Below are 17675 nucleotides of genomic sequence, written 5' to 3' on the forward strand. Positions count from 1 at the left end.
CATAATACTCACCACCTCTATTAGACCTTATAATTTTCACCTTTCTGTCTAATTGCCTTTGCACTTCATTTATATAAACTTTCAAGGCATTCACTGATTGGGATTTATAATGCAGTAGATAGACATGTCTATAACGTGAAAAATCATCAATTAAGGTGATGAATTACTTCTCTTTATTGAAAGAATTTACATCAAACGGACCACATATATCAGTGTGTATGATTTCAAGAAGCTGAGTGCTTCTCGTGGCTCCTTTCTTTGTGTGTTTTGTTTGTTTGCCTTTAATACAATCCACACACACATTCAAATCAGTAAAATCCAAATCCATAAGGATTTCATTCTTTACTAATCTTTGCATTCTTTCTTTGAAAATATGTCTCAAACATTAATGCCACAAGTAAGCAGATCGTTCATCCACTAAACTATGTTTAGTGCCAACATTGTGATGCAAAGTCATATGAGTTTCAGCATATAAATTATCCAAATTCAATTTATATTAACCATCATAAAGTGTACCAGATCCAATCATAAAAGTACGCTTAAACAAACTGAAACAACCATTCCTAAACTTAAAAGAGTATCCAGCAACATCAAGCTTAGACAAAGAAATTAAATTCCTAGTGATACTAGGTACATAAAAAATATCCATAAGATCTAAGTGATATCTAGTGTCGAGGATTAAACGATAAGTCCCGACCGCTTCCACTAGAATTTTCTCGTTATTCCCCATGAAGATGAACTTCTCATTTGAGTTTATGGTTCAGGTTGTAAGAAATCCCTACATCACATTAGAAACATGAGTCGTACATCCAGAATCAATCCACCACGTATTATGGGAAACCTCAGTTAAGTTTGATTCAAAACATACGTAAGCATTATGCTCACCTTTCTTTTCGAACCAAGCTCTATGTTTTATGCAGTCATTCTGGAAATGTCCAGACTTCCCGTAGAAATGACATTTGTCATTTTTCTTTTGGATTTTGGTTGAGGACTCGTCAATCTTCAGTGGTCCTTTACCCTTTCCATGTTTCTTAGTAACTTTCTTTTCGACAGCTCCTTGATTCTTCACATATTGAATAGAGTGGCTTCCTAAGTTCTTCAGTCGAGTCTCCTCCTGAACTAGCATACTGTGCAATTCATGCACATTCCACTTATCTTTCATGGTGTTGTAGTTCATCTGGAACGGACCATACTCAGACGGTAATGAGTTTAGAATGAACTGCACGAGAAAACCTTCATCCAATGTCATTCCTAGAGACTTAAGTCTTGCTACGATATTTGTCATTTCGATCACATGCTCATGCATAGTACACGAACCGTCAAACTTCATGGTGGTCAATGTACTCATCAATGTCCTAGCGAGAGATTTATTAGCAGTTTGGGAGTGCTCTTCCACAAATTTCATAAATTCTTTTGCGTTATCGGTTTTGGGAATAGCTGACTTAATATTGCTTGCTATGGTCATTCTCATAAACATTAAGCTAAGTTTGTTTGACCTTCCCAAACTTTGTAATGGGTCTTCTCTTCATTGCTATTGGCATCCGTGATAGCAGCCTGCTTTTCAACTTGAAAAACTAGATCAAGATCTAACACACCTAAGTGAAATTGGACTTGTTCACTCCAGTCAGGAAAATTCAACCCATTAAAGACTGGAACAGACGTAGCATGCGAGTGTAAAGATACCAGAGCAGATACTGCAATTAACACATGCCTAATATTAATGCTTTGAGTCATAAATTAAACGTAAATACAGATTCAGACATAAACAATCATTCTATGCATACTAATGTTCTCCTTTTAGAGATCCAATAATACACAAACATAAACATAATGGTGTTAAGCATATTATAACATAATTGATTATTAAAATATGCATCAACTAGAATCACCTACTACCTTTGGGTATATAAATAAAACTAGTGACACATACAAAATTATCTACAATCATGTTCATTAATTATGTGAACAATTAATCAACCTTTGGGTGATCCTTAAATGCCTTATAATTAATGAATTTCAATTAACCCATTAACCAATTATTCATAATTTAGCATCCATAATATGGGTAATTGAAATAAAAACATTAATAATTTAAAATCACAAAACTTTAAAATTTTGACTACTTTGATGACTAACAAAATTTATCATACTTGATTTCAAATAAATAATTACACATTTAATTGCTATAAACTTTATATAGCATCCTCATTAATTTTGGTGACGTAAACCAATAAAAACATTACTCTACTTTTTCACTTTGCGTCACTGGAGAATGATTTCCATTCAATTTAATAATAAAAGCATTTATTCCATTTACCAAAAGCAACCAACTCACTCACGTTTGTGCGTCAGTTTTCAAAAACACATTCACCTCCAATTGGCATGTTCATTCACACAATAACAATTTTTATGCCATTCATTACTTCATTCCAAATTAAAATAGAAAGCACTTTCACACGTTCACAGCTAACGGTTTTATACTTTCATTCAATGCCAATTAAAATAAAAACACGTCACAGTAAAAACACGCATACAATTCCAATTAATGGTAGCAGCAAGATGCAATATTTTAATGGCAGCAACATCGTTCATAAAATTAAACCCCTCGATTAATAGGCATCATGAATATAAACCCTCAATTAATAATTAGGGTTCATTAAGATTGGGGATAAAATTAAATTAGGGTTTATAGCATTAGGGGAAAACATTATAAAGGAGAAACATCACATAATAGGAGAATCATAAATCCTACAACCTTTGCTCTGATACCACATGTAAAACAATTAAGGATCTTTAGAATTTAGGATTCTCACACGATAAAACATAATAGAGCACTAACCTTGATCCATGGGAGATACTCACCAGTGCAGTAAGGACTTTTGGCCCCGGTTGTTTTTTATATTCTGCTCCGGTTCTAGAACCGAGGCATATTAGAACGAGGCCAAAAGGGGATGGCTTTTGGCCTCGGGTGTGAATCGAAGCCATACATCTACTCTTCTGCCTCGGTTCTAATGTGAATCGAAGCCATTCTGTAAAAAATCTGGAGCTCTTGCAGTAGCGATGATCGCCGGGAGACGCGATAGTTTTTCGTCGTAATGGCTGGCTAATCACTGGGAGACACACAAGTCATCACTATGCACACATGCTGCAACAACCAAAGGTTCCAATGCAGCAACAATCACAACAAAATTCGTCAAATTTGTTCCTACCTCATTCACAGGAGTCATAACCACTAGGTTCACAACAACAATTAAAGACTCAGATTCACACTCATCCCACACAGTTGCAACATCGGTGTCTCTTTGTGACAGGGCAATGGTGTGTTTTGAACCCTAGATCTGTGAACCCCAAAGCAACAACACAAACGAATAAAAAACGCAAAAAAAAAAAAAACGCGAAGGGAAACCCATTTTTCAAACTCACTGGTAGCGAGAGGCGACGATTAATCAGCTATAATGGATGGCGTGACAAAGGCGATGACGCGCGACGGATAGCAGCTGCAACTGGTCGACGACAGAGCTGGACAGTGGTGGTGACAGAGAGAGCGAAGAGGGTTTTGTGCGCAAAGAGTGAAAGGGTTTCGCGATTTGGGAATTTAATAGGCTTTATGGTCTCGATTCAATTAATAACCGAGGCCAAAAGTCCCTTTACTGCTTCGGTCCCTAAATTGACGCTGGTGGCAATTTTAAGATTTTGCTTACTGAGCTGCCTTATAGGCTTTGATTCTTTTTTAACCGAGGCCTAAAGTCCCTTTATTGCACCGGTTTTCAGAGACCCGAGGTAATATAGTTGGACAAAATTGCAAAAATGACACCGCCTCATTATAGGCTTCGGTTCCGCTATAACCGAGGCCTATAAGGCGAAGTAAAATGTCAAATCTGCACTAGTGACTGTGAATATGCGTTCTTCAATTTGTAATTTTTTGTGTGCTCTTCAACCACCGTTTCCCAATCTATCTCTTTGCCTTTCTTTTCTCTTCTCACACGTTCTTGATGGGATTACTGTGAAAAGAACCTTATGGCCAAAGACAAAACCCCAATCTCTTTTATAAACCAACGTTCATCAAGTTGGTTTTTTTTATCTTTATTTTATTTTATTATCGCTTTCCATAATAATAACCAATAAGTCTTTAAATTTTATTAAATCATAATTGGGCCATCATAATATTTCATATGAGTCGCTAATAGAATTAATTCGTCAATTAATTCTAACAGTGTAATCCAACAGAACCAAACTTTGAAATAAAGATGAGAATATAGTTCCATCTGGTGTGCTTTTCATGGTTAAGTTTCACAGTTTCTTTTTAAAAATTTGCCTAAAAAACTAATAGTCATGGCCCAATTTGCTAAAAAAATCAATGCGAAACAAAAATATAGATTGTGTCTGCATTAACTTTGTTAGAAGTTAACTAATCTGTATTTAAGAGATCATGAATTGGTGTGCCAGAGTGTTAACATGCTTCATATACACATATGTACATCGAAACTTTACAAATCATTCAAGAATGTCACTTTCGCTGTCCTGTAAAATCATTATTATTAGCAGTGGTGCATATTTAGTAGAATATTATATATAATAGAATATTAAACATGATATAAGTTTGATATTCAAACAAGGGCAACCAACAATTTCAATTGTAATATAAAGTTTGCTTTGACGACGATAAAAATGATCAAGAGCAGCAGCCAATAGTTTCAATCTAAATTTCAAACAAACCAGCCAACAATTTCAATTTCAATTTCAAATACAAACAAGAACAAGCATACGAACTAACCTCTTTCAATGCAACAATGATGGCTCGGTGGAGTAATTGCTACGAAGAAGAAGATGCAACTTCTTCTGACCAAAGAGACTGCGAAGAAGAAATTGGAGGCTTACAGAAGCAGCGACGACAATGGCTTCCATTGAGCAGAGCACCTTCCATTGAGCGGAGCACCTTTCACTGTGGCGAATGGAGCACCAATGATTGAACTGCGGCAAACCCTAAAGGGGCAGCGAAGACGGCGCAAGCACGATGCAAGCACGAGCACGGCGTGAGAACGACGAATTGTGGCGTGAACGGCAGAGCTCCAGTGCGGCAAGAACGATGGAGGTCGATGTGCGGCTTCAACAGTGGTTCGTGGTGGAGGAGGCGAGGGAGGAAGAAGAAAATCAGGGTTCCCATGGAGGTGAACGGCGGGAAGCGAAGAACCTTCGGTGGTTCTCAATATTGCCTGAACTGCGGTGGTTCGAAGGTGCGAGAATGGTGCGATGGTGGTCTCCAGGGCTCAACGGCGCGGTGGTGGTCTACAAGGCTCGCGGCGCGAACGAAGGTGGTTTGAAACAGTGAGGCGCGAGAAGAAAGAAGAGAGAAAAGGGTTTTGCGCGTTTCAGAAACCCACATATTAGATCGGTTCTGAAAATAACCGATCTAATACACCATGTTGATTTTTTTTTTAAATTTAAAAAAGCAATATTAGATCAGTTTCATTGCATAACCGATGTAATATTTACGCATTAGATCGGTTCCCCTTATAATCGATCTAATATTGTTCGTTTTATTTTCAAAAATGCCCCCGCACCATATATTAGCTCGGTTGCGTCACAACCGATCTAATATGCTGATCTAAAATCACATATCTACACTAGTGTTTGTAATATAAAAGTGTGAAAAGTAATATAAAAGTATACATTAATATATATTGGTTTTTTTTTGTTTTTTTTCCCTTTTAATCATGTAATATTGTTTACAATGCTTTTTTTTTTTTTTTACTTTCTTCCGAAGTAAGCATGTATTCAAGTCAAGTTTAATTAATTGTAAAATGCATATTAATGGCCATTTTCTTTACTAATACTTCTCTATTGATTTTATCTTATTCTTTTTGTGTTCTTAACTTAAAACTTGGTATTTATTTTTAGAAGGTTTGTTACACTGATGTAGGCAAGTGCCAATTCACTCGTGCATTTGGAGGCTTTTCTTTACATGCAAATTTATTTTGAATTTGCTTAGAATATTGTCAAAAAGAATAATTGATCACATGCCTTCTAACTCTCCTTTTTTCAGGTCTTCTTGAGGAAGAAAAACTCATCATACAACTTCATGGTATCCTTGGAAATAGGTACTTAATGATCACTAAATCAGACACAAATTAAATTCTTAACTTTGTTTACTTTTTAGTTAAACTGACTTCCTTACAAAAGTGTATATTCAGACCGAATCTCAATTAATGACAGATTTTTGGAATTGAAAATTTTGACATGTTATATTTAAAATGCTATATTGCTCCCTTTGCTCCCTTCGTCAGGTGATTGTTTGTTTCCATTTTCCTTTGCCATTGTTTTGGTTTGATGGTTGTTCTGGTTGTTATTTTATATTTTTCGATTGGTGGATAGAAGTTCAGTACAGAAAACGAGTACACCCAAAGCCTTCTACAAATTTCATTTTGTGCTTTCCATTTGGCATTTTCCACATATATTGTGAGAGAATGTTCTGTTAGGTTTTGAGACCATGGACTAGACTGTTCACTTCCAACCTCCACCACTACTACGACGACGGAGGACAATCTTAACCTTCCTGTACCATTACCACCATTACCAGACCATTATCAGGTTGTTCTCATCTGACACTGACAGTGTATTCTTCAAATAAACCCTACCTTTTTCTTTTTTATTTATATATTGTTTCTTATTATGAAATCTGAACTCAATAATTTGTGTTTCTTATATATGGAATTTTTGAATGTTGCTATAGATCTGAAGAGTGGAGAATAGCACCTGCTTCTAATTCTCTCATGTTTAAGACCTATGCAAAGTTAAGTTTGGTGTTTCTTTATTTTTTTTATATTAGATTTGGATAAAGCAGACTATGTCGAAAATGGATGAGTGTGGAATTATTTTGTAATTGATTTATTTGTAATATTGTCATTCAAATTCGTTTTCAACTTTTTTTCCCCATCTTAGATTCTGTAAGGCTATTTCCAAAGCTTGGACTTGGTCATATTGTTATCACTCGTGAGATGACTCTTTCTTTATGTATTGATATATTTAATTTGGCATGTCCATTGACTTTCTTATATTCTTGTATTTTATAGGTTGATGGATTTGGTCCTGAGATTCTTGCTAATAGGGACTATGGTTGTGCAATGTCTACACTGATGCACTCTCTGCAGATAAGGTAACGAGTCTAATGTATCTTGATTTTCTTTGATATCAATGTGTGTGTTCGTGTTTATAAATTTGAAAAGGGTAGGCATTGATATTTTCATTTGTTTTCTTTTTAACTACCTTTCTCAATGACTTTTCTCTTTTAGTATTATTATTTTAATCATATTATGGGGCGTACTTCTGTCTCACATCATTTTTGTTTATTGTGTTATAGTTCCATGTTGACAATCATCTTTCATACGTCTTATGCAGGTAATCTTTGGTGAGGTGGTTCCTGCATTAAAGCTGGCCTTTTTTGAGATAAAAAATTACTGATGTAGTTCAGACTAGGGTGGAGCAAGGTTTGAACAATTTGAATTGTTTCTTTGTATATATTTGTGTGTATTGAGATCTAATGTCACATTGCTATTGCTCTATTTTTCTTAGACAAATACCACGGGCCGATAAAGAATAGTCCTGAAGTGTATGCACTCTAGAAGGCAAAAACTCCTCTCTCTAAATGCTCAAGCTCTACCTAAACACAAAGCATAATGATATATGCCAATCAAGTATACATTGTAGACTGTTGAAGCATCATAAAATGGTAGTTTCTCTTATCATTGCTTTTATGTATTACTTAAAGTTGTGATATAATGAAAATAGAATGTTTGACTATAGAATAATTATGATCCTATGAATTGGTTTTTAAGAGATTGAATCATGTCTAGATTCAAATTTTAATTCACATTCCCAATCAGTAGTTGGAAGGTGTTCATGCATATGAAGTTGTGAGTCATAACTACCTAAAACTTCCAAAGTTACACTACTTTATGTCAAATGTGAGTGCTAATCTGTAATTTATTGTTTGAATTTAGTTTTGCTTGTCCGTTGTGATTTTATGTATAGTTATGCTTTGATTAAATCATTGTTAGTGTAGAACTATGGTGAATTGTTCAAAAGAATGGTAACGATCGGAGTGACCATGGTTTGTTTTTTGTACCTTGAATATCTATCTTGACTAATCAATCTGCCTTGTGTTTATTATCAGGATAAAGGGATTATTAGTTGTTATTTTGTGGTTACTTAGAGCCATTTCATCGAGTTTGTAGTTTGGGACAATTTTGCATGTATAACTTCAAGGTTGCGTTGCTTTCAGGGGATTATCAATAAACCAATTGGAGTTATTAAATATCCAGATGTTGTAAAAGGGTTACACGTTGCCTCAATCAGGTTATTTTTCAATCTTAATTTTAGTGAACTAGCTTTCACAAATTCTCCAGTTTTTGTCATACCTCATTTGCATCATCACTGAACATTATGATTTCTTTATCGTTTGGATTCAGGGCAATAGTTTTGATGTGATAATATTGAGTTTTGTTATCCCTATTTGTTATCCATTGGTTTCTGGCTTTCTAATGCAATGTTAATTCTTCCTGATTCAAAGTTTCTTGAAATTCATTTGTTTAATCATTTTACAGCTTTCATAGGTTCCTTGTGTTTAGGGTAGCAAGTTTCCACTTAAATCCCCACTAACCTTTGGTCATCTATTCTTGTATCACTAAACATTAACTTATTCTATTTCCTTATATCCATGTATCTCAATTTTTCAGTGATTCTTTCGTTTTATTTACTTTATTTGTATCTATATACTATTAAACAGTTCTTTAAACGTTAAATTTCTTAGCTTAGTTAAATGATATCTTTTTCTTTTTCCATTGTCATTCATTTTCAAGTTGAGTTAATAATGATTGAGTTACTAAATGGAGCATGTGAACCTTGATTACCTAAAAAATATGCAGACACTATAATCGCGGTGAGTTGGTTTAAGGGTGTCATATTTCTTTTTTGTTTGTTGCTAATGCTGAACTTGAGATATTTATTTGTGTAGAGGCCACCATTCAAGGTTTTAAAGGCAAAAGCTATACTGACGAAGAGATTGAAGTCATACTTAGAAGGAGTAGAAGTGTTGAAATATTATGAAATCTTATTGGTAAGTAAAGTAGTCATTTGTAAAAAAAGAAAATTATTGTTAAGAAGAAAAATAGTAAAAATTGAGATTGGTGTTTTAGTTTAATAAAAGCAACTTACCATTTTAATTCAAATTAGGTTGATTGAAAAAATATTGATCTCTTCTACTTTATGATTTTTTGCCCTTCGTACTAAATGACAGTTGTATATAGTAATTTCTCTTTTAAATGTATATAAATTTAGACTTTCCAAAATAATAATGATTTTATTCTGAAACATGATTGAGAATAATTTGAAAATATTAAAATATTTATTTTTATAATTCATAATTATATGATTTGTTTTTAAATTTTTTAATAATTGATCAATTAATTTTATTAATTGCTTTTAATTTTCTAATTATGAATGAATTGATTTTTATTCTGTACGTTTTGAAAATACGGTTACGATTAATAAATATATGATTAATTTCTAAATTTTTTATTAAATTAGTTGATTTCATTAATTATATTAAATTTCTTTAATTATGGAGGGAATTTTTATTGGTAATTAATAATACTATTATAATTGTTATTATTATTTCAATCAATAAATATATTTTATTTTAAATCATTCATTTAATTATTAGTCAACAAATTTTGAATTAATATTTATTGAAAATATTTTGTTATTTCAAAGTAATAATTATTCTATTTTAAAACATGATTGAGAATATTTTTAAAGATTTAAAGATTTATTTTTTACATCTATAATTATATGATTTGTTTCTATTTATTTTTTTAATAATTGACAAATTAATTTTATTAATTGCTTTTTATTTTATAATTATGAATGGAGTTTTTTTATTGTAAAGGTTTTGAAATCTTTTAAATTTTATATGTTGCAATGATTATACTATTATACTTGCTATTATTTTTGTTATTATTATTTGAATTAATTAGTATTTTTTATTTTGAATTATGTTTTTCATTATTAGTCAACAAATATTGAAAATATTTATTACATATTCTATTACTTGAAATATAATTATTTTAATTTGAAACATGGTTTAGAATATTTTTAATAAAGCATTTATTTTTACGATCCATAATTATATGATTTTTTTTCTAATTTTTGTTAATATTTGATCAATTAATTTTATTAATTGATTTTAATTTTTAATTATGGATGGATTGTTTTTAATTCCATACATTTTGAAACCTTTTAAATATATACAGTTGCAATTAATAATTATATAATTAATTTTTATTTTTTTTATTAATTAGGTTATTTCATTAATTATTTTAATTTTATTTAATTATGAATGTAGTTTTTATTGGTAATCGATAATATTGATAATATTATAATTTTTATTATTTTTGTTAATGTTATTTGAATAAATATATTTTATTTTAAATCATTCACTTAATTATTAATCAACAAATTTTAAAATAATATTTATTACAAATATTTTATATTTTATTACTTTAAAAAATAATTATTTTATTTTGAGAAAATATTTTTAAGGATTAAAACATTTATTTTTACGATCCATAATTATAAGATTTGTTTCTATTTACTTTTAATAATTGACTAATTAATTTTATTAATTACTTTGAATTCTTTAATTATGAATGAATTTTATGTATTTCAAACGTTTTGAAATCTTTTAAATTTATATCTTGCAATTAATAAATATATGATTAATTTTTGAAGATTTTTTTATAAATTAGTTTATTATTATGCAAAAATAATTGTTACTCTTTAAAGAATGGATAAATAATTATATTGTAAATAGTAAATTAGGAATAGATAATTATGAAAGAAAATTATATATATATATATATAAATATTGTTTAAAGTTTTTTGTATTTATACATGTTTTTATTGACAATTTTTAAGCTTAATCTTGACTTGATTATGTATTTACTTTATACGGGATCCATAGTCTTATATACTATATACTTACATTATGGTATTCTTATTATTATTATTATTATTATTATTATTATTATGTTATGAATTAATGGTCGTCCATTGATTTATACAATCACTCATATGATTGATAATCATATTATTCATTACTCTTTATGATGTAATATTTTGTATTTACTATTTGATTTTATATCCTTTCTGGGTTACCATATTGTACCTATAAATAGGACTCGTCCTATCAGTAATGAGACACACATAAAAACAGAAGTTGCTCCCTACTCTCTCATTCTCTATTCTTCCTCTCCTTTGTCTCTCTTATTACCTTTATTTTATAACACGTTATCAGCACGAGGGTTATCCAACTGAGCGTGAAGGCATATATTTTTTTTTTCTCCCTAAGAACAACGCTCTATATTCCTTAACCGAGGTTCTTTCTAATCTTTTTCTCATTCACAAACTTTATCTCATTTTCTTTTTTTTGTGTAATGATAATTGTTTGATTTATTTTTCTCTGTCATATTATTATTATTATTATTATTTGATTTTAATAATTTCATACATGAAATTTGATTATATTAATATTTTATGTGCTAGTTTTAAACACGCGAAACGTTGCAAAATTCTCTGTCATAATATTTTTATTATGACGATGATTATTATTAATATTATTATTTTGATGATGATGATTATTATTAATATTATTATTTTATGTGTTAGTTTTAAACACGCGAAACGTTGCAAAATTTGGATTTGTGACCCTTGATATTGTAAGGAAGAATTCCTTATATTGGATTTTAAATGTTGAAATATATTTAGATGCAATGGATATTGGGATACCATTAAATAAAGAAATAAAGCAACTAATTTGCTCATAACAAAAATATTGTGAAAAGAGACTTCACAAATATTGTGAATTTATTTCATGCCTATGCATGGCTGGCTGGACAAAGCAATAAAGCTTTTGATGAAAAATCATGAGATCCGCCTAATCTGCTCCATTCCCAGAAGTGAATGGAGCAATCAATATTATGAATTGATTTCATGCCTTCTTGTGGCTGAACAAAATAATGAGCTCTTGATGAAAAATCATGAGGCCCGACCAACTGGTTCTGCTCCATTCCCAGAAGTGAATGCAGCAACATCTGATCCATATAATCATGGACGAGGTCAAGACCATAATAATAATCGTGGTCGTAATTTTGGCCGTGGTCGTAGCCATGGTCGTGGTCGTGGTCGTGCTATTAATCATGGTCGTGGACATGGTTATAAAGGAAATTTTCAAAGAGAAACTTCATCAACAGAAGTGGAACAAGAATGCGAAAAAGGAAAAAGAAAGGGGTGAAAATAATGGCAAAAAGGCTGAAAATATATGTTACCGTTGTGGTAGTAAAGGTCATTGGACCCGTGCCTGTTATACACCAAAGCATCTTGTTGAACTCTACCAAGAATCACTTAAAAAGAAGAATGTAGAAACACACTTTGCTTATGAAGATGGTGATTCTGATTATGGTCATATGGATACTACTCATCTTGATATTGGTGATTTCTTTTCTAAACCCGATGGAAGCATTGATCACCTTATTGGTGATGGGAGTGTTAGAAAATAGTTTTATTTTATGATTAATTTTTAAGACAATGTTTTATATTTAATTCATGTTGCTTTTATATGTACAAGTTTTTATGTTTTTATGAATAAAATCCTCTATTTTATTTTTTTTTTTTTTCTTTCTCTCCTCTTACAAAGTAATCTCTAATATTGATATTTATGTTTATATGAAGAATGAATATTGGCATTAACACCAATGATGAGGATCTGTGCCTTGCTGATAGTGCAACAACTCATACAATTCTCAAGAGTAATAAATTTTTCTCTACTTTGGTAATGCGAGAAGTCAATGTTAGTACTATTTCTGGTACTACAAATATAATTGAAGGCTCTGGAAGAGCTACAGTACTTCTGCCAAGAGGTACAAGATTGCATATTAAAAATGCATTTTATTCTCCTAAGTCCAATAGAAACTTATTAAGTTTCAAGGATATTCGTCTAAATGGATATCATATTGAGACAAATAATGAAGGAGATGTTGAATATCTTTATATCACTCAAATTGAGTCAAATAAAAAATGTGTATTGGAGAAATTATCAGCCTTCTCTTATGGCTTGTACTACACATATATTAATGCGATTGAGACGCATGTTATTGTAAGCCAGAAGCTTACAAATAAGAATGAATTTCTTGTTTGGCATGATCGGTTGGGTCATCCTGGATATATCATGATGCGAAAAATAGCTGAAAACTCATGTGGACATCCACTTAAAAGTCAAAAGCTTCTTCAGTCCAATGATTTCTCATGTACTGCATGTTCGCAGGGAAAATTGATAATAAGACCATCACCAGAAAAAATTAGAAATGAGTCAATCTCATTTTTAGAACGAATACAAGGTGATATTTGTGGTCCAATACACCCACCATGTGGATCATTTAGATATTTCATGGTATTAATTGATGCGTCCACTAGATGGTCACATATTTGTTTACTATCAACTCGAAATCAAGCATTTGCTAAGTTATTAGCACAATTGATCAAGTTAAGAGCCCACTTCCCAGATTATCCAATTAAGAAAATTCGTCTTGATAATGCTGGTGAATTTACATCTCATGCTTTTAATGAGTATTGTATGTCAATTGGAATTGAAGTTGAACATCCAGTAGCACATGTTCATACTCAAAATGGACCTGCAGAATCATTGATAAAACGTCTAAAATTGATTGCACGACCTTTACTTATGAAAGCTAATCTTCCAATGACTACTTGGGGATATGCAATTCTGCATGCTGCAGTATTGATTCGCATCAGACCAACAAGTTATCACAAATACTCTCCTTTACAGTTGGTTTTTGGTCAACAACCAAATATTTCTCATTTAAGAATTTTTGGGTGTGCTGTATATGTCCCAATTTCCCCACCAAAAAGGACTATGATGGGTCCTCAAAGACGTTTGGGAATATATGTTGGATATGATTCTCCATCGATAATAAAATATCTTGAACCATCAACAGGTGACTTATTTACAGCTCGATTTGCTGATAGTCATTTTGATGAATCAATTTTTCCAACGTTAGGGGGAGAAAGAAAGAAACTGGAAAAAGATATTGGTTGGAATGAATTATCATTACCTCATCTTGATCCTCGTACAAAAGAGTGTGAACTAGAAGTTCAACGGATAATTCATTTACAAAAATTGGCCAACCAATTACCAGATGCTTTTACTGACACAAAAAGGGTAACTAAGTCGCATATACCCGCTGCTAATACTCCAATCAGAATTGATATTCCTGTTGGACAATCTAATATAGCAAATGAATCTCAAACACGCCTAAAGCGTGGTAGGCCTTTGGGTTCCAAAGATAAAAATCCTCGTGTGAGAAAAAGGGAAAAAAGGCAAGATGGCCTAATCGAGGGGGTAAAAGTCCCAAAAGATTCTTTTGACATAATCAATGATTCGGTTCCAGAAGAACCTCAGGTACCTGAAATTGTTGAAAATGATGAGATCTCAATAAATTATGTCATGAATCATAAAATATGGAATCGAAATAAAGTCAATATTGACGAGGTTTTTGCATATAATGTAGCAAAGGATGTCATAAGTGACAATGATGATCAAGAACCAATGACAATTGAAGATTGTCGGCAAAGAAATGATTGGCCAAAATGGAAAGATGCAATCCAAGCAGAATTAGATTCGCTTGCTAAACGAAAGGTTTTTGGACCTGTAGTTCGCACACCTGAGGGTGTAAAACCTATTGGGTACAGATGGGTTTTTGTACAAAAACGAAATGAGAATGGTGAAATTGTTAAATACAAAGCACGGTTAGTTGCTCAAGGTTTTTCACAAAGACCTGGTATTGATTTTGAGGAGACATATTCTCCAGTATTGGATGCAACAACATTTAGATATTTAATTAGCCTTGTTGCACAAGAAGGTTTGAATTTGCACCTCATGGATGTTGTTACAGCCTATTTGTATGGCTCTTTGGAAAATGATATTTATATGAAACTCCCTGAAGGATTTAATGTGCCCAACAAAGCAAATTCTAAAAAGGATTATTCAATAAAATTGAATAAGTCCCTTTATGGATTGAAACAATCAGGACGTATGTGGTATAACCGTCTAAGTGAGTACTTATTAAAGGAAGGGTATAAAAATGACCCTATTTGTCCTTGTATTTATATGAAAAGATCCGAGAATGAATTTGCCATAATTGCTGTTTATGTAGATGACATAAACATAGTTGGAACTCCTAATGAGCTCACAAAGGCAATTGATTGTTTAAAGAAAGAATTTGAGATGAAGGATCTTGGAAGGACAAAGTTTTGTTTGGGATTACAAATTGAGTATTTAAACAAAGGTGTTCTTGTACATCAAGAAGCTTATATAACGAAAGTGCTTAAAAAGTTCTATATGGACAAATCACATTCACTATGCACTCCAATGGTGGTGAGGTCATTAGATGTTGATAAAGACCCTTTTAGACCTCAAGAAAAAGATGAAGAACTACTTGGTCCTGAAGTACCATATCTTAGTGCTATAGGAGCACTAATGTATCTTGCTAATTATACTCGACCCGATATAGCATTTGCTGTAAATTTGTTAGCAAGATATAGTTCTTCACCTACAAGAAGACATTGGAATGGAGTAAAACAAATACTCCGTTACCTTAAAGGCACTATGAATATGGGCTTGTTTTACCCAAATGATTCAAAATTAGATCTAATGGGTTATGCAGATGCAGGTTATTTATCAGATCCTCATAATGGTCGATCACAAACAGGATATTTGTTCACATGTGGTGGCACAGCGATTTCATGGCGATCTGTGAAACAAACAATAACAGCAACATCGTCAAATCATGCAGAAATTTTAGCATTACATGAGGCAAGTCGTGAATGTGTTTGGTTAAGGTCTATAATTCAACATGTGCGACAAACTTGTGGTTTATCCTTGGGAAAAATGAAACCAACAACGATATATGAAGACAATAGTGCATGCATTGCTCAATTGAAAGAAGGATATATTAAAGGAGACAGAACAAAACATATTCTTCCAAAATTCTTTTTCACTCATGATCTTCAAAGAAATGGTGATGTAGAGATCCAAAAGATTCGCTCATGTGAAAATCTAGCAGATTTATTTACAAAGTCTTTGCCAAGGAGAACTTTTGAGCAATTGGTTCATAGGATTGGACTCCGCCATCTTAATGATGTAAGTTTACATGAGGGGGAGAAATTAGAAGATGCAAAGAACAATATTATATAGAATGATGTACTCTTTTTCCTTCACTAGGTTTTTATCCCAAAGGGTTTTTCCTAGTAAGGTTTTAACGAGGCACATTCTTTTATCAATGGACACCCAAGGGGGAGTGTTATGAATTAATGGTCGTCCATTGATTTATACAATCACTCATATGATTGATAATCATATTATTCATTACTCTTTATGATGTAATATTTTGTATTTACTATTTGATTTTATATCCTTTCTGGGTTACCATATTGTACCTATAAATAGGACTCGTCCTATCAGTAATGAGACACACATAAAAACAGAAGTTGCTCCCTACTCTCTCATTCTCTATTCTTCCTCTCCTTTGTCTCTCTTATTACCTTTATTTTATAACATATTATTATTATTATTATTTTTTTGTACGAGATCATAATTTATCATATGTGTACACTATGATATTAATGTCAATCACAATATGTCTACATTGTTCTATTATTATTATTATTATTATTATTATTATTATTTTCAGAAAAAATTTAATGCATATTATGTTTACAATTTAGTTTAGCAATGAATATATATTGTATGTGTTTTTTATTGACAAATTTTAAGCTCAACTTTAGTTGTGTTAATTTATGTTGTACAATATCCTTACATTATTATCATTATTATTATTTTTATTATTATTATTATTAGTACTAATATAAAATATAAAGTATTAGTATTATTATTATTAGTATTGATGTTAAAACTATTTTTAATGTAAGATAATTTATAATAAAGGAAATATGCGTTAAGTCCAAAATACAAATAAAGAATAATAACAAAGTGATGAAAGATAAAAGATAAAGATAAGATATCTAATAATCAACACCCCCCTTAACCTCGTGCATACAAATCATATGTACCAAGTTTGTTACAAATATAATCAATTTCAGGTCTCCATAAAGACTTAGTAAAAATATATACTTATTGAAAAGTGTGATAATGACCTATTAGTTACACTTATTAGAACCTCTTAATTGTCTTTTATTCATGTGTTTTGTCTTAATCCCATAAAAGAATTTAGGAATTGGTAATTACATTTCAAAAACATGTTTACTTTGTTGTTTGTGGACTTGTTTAGAAAAAAAAAGGAAGATTGAAGAAGAATCACTAGTAGTTGCCTGTAATCACTCGCCCAACGACCTGGACGTGCTCGCCTAGCTACCAAGACTTGCTAGTCCAGCGAGGAAGGCTTGTTCGGCTAGCGAGAATGTTTGTTAGCCCAACGAGTACCACTTTTTGCCTAAACATTAAAAGTGTCGAGACTCGAAGAAAAACATAGTTTTGGTTGGTGGAACGCGGTTGGAACTCAAGACAGAGGTTGAGACACTTCTGGGGC

General features: G+C 31.7%; 2 long non-coding RNA genes across 2 annotated transcripts; both read left to right on the forward strand.

Moving 5' to 3' along the window:
• Positions 1-6363: 6363 nt before the first annotated feature.
• On the forward strand, positions 6364-7409 carry LOC114186164. The gene is made up of 4 exons (XR_003604981.1): positions 6364-6588; positions 6731-6790; positions 7071-7153; positions 7396-7409. It is a non-coding gene; the product is annotated as an uncharacterized LOC114186164 (long non-coding RNA).
• Positions 7410-8075: 666 nt separating this feature from the next.
• LOC114186270 lies at positions 8076-9173 on the forward strand. Its single transcript, XR_003605001.1, has 3 exons — positions 8076-8086; positions 8279-8352; positions 9011-9173. It is a non-coding gene; the product is annotated as an uncharacterized LOC114186270 (long non-coding RNA).
• The last annotated feature ends 8502 nt before the right edge of the window (positions 9174-17675 follow it).

The sequence above is a fragment of the Vigna unguiculata genome, chromosome 5 (genome assembly GCF_004118075.2).
Source record: "Vigna unguiculata cultivar IT97K-499-35 chromosome 5, ASM411807v1, whole genome shotgun sequence".
NCBI lineage: Eukaryota > Viridiplantae > Streptophyta > Magnoliopsida > Fabales > Fabaceae > Vigna > Vigna unguiculata.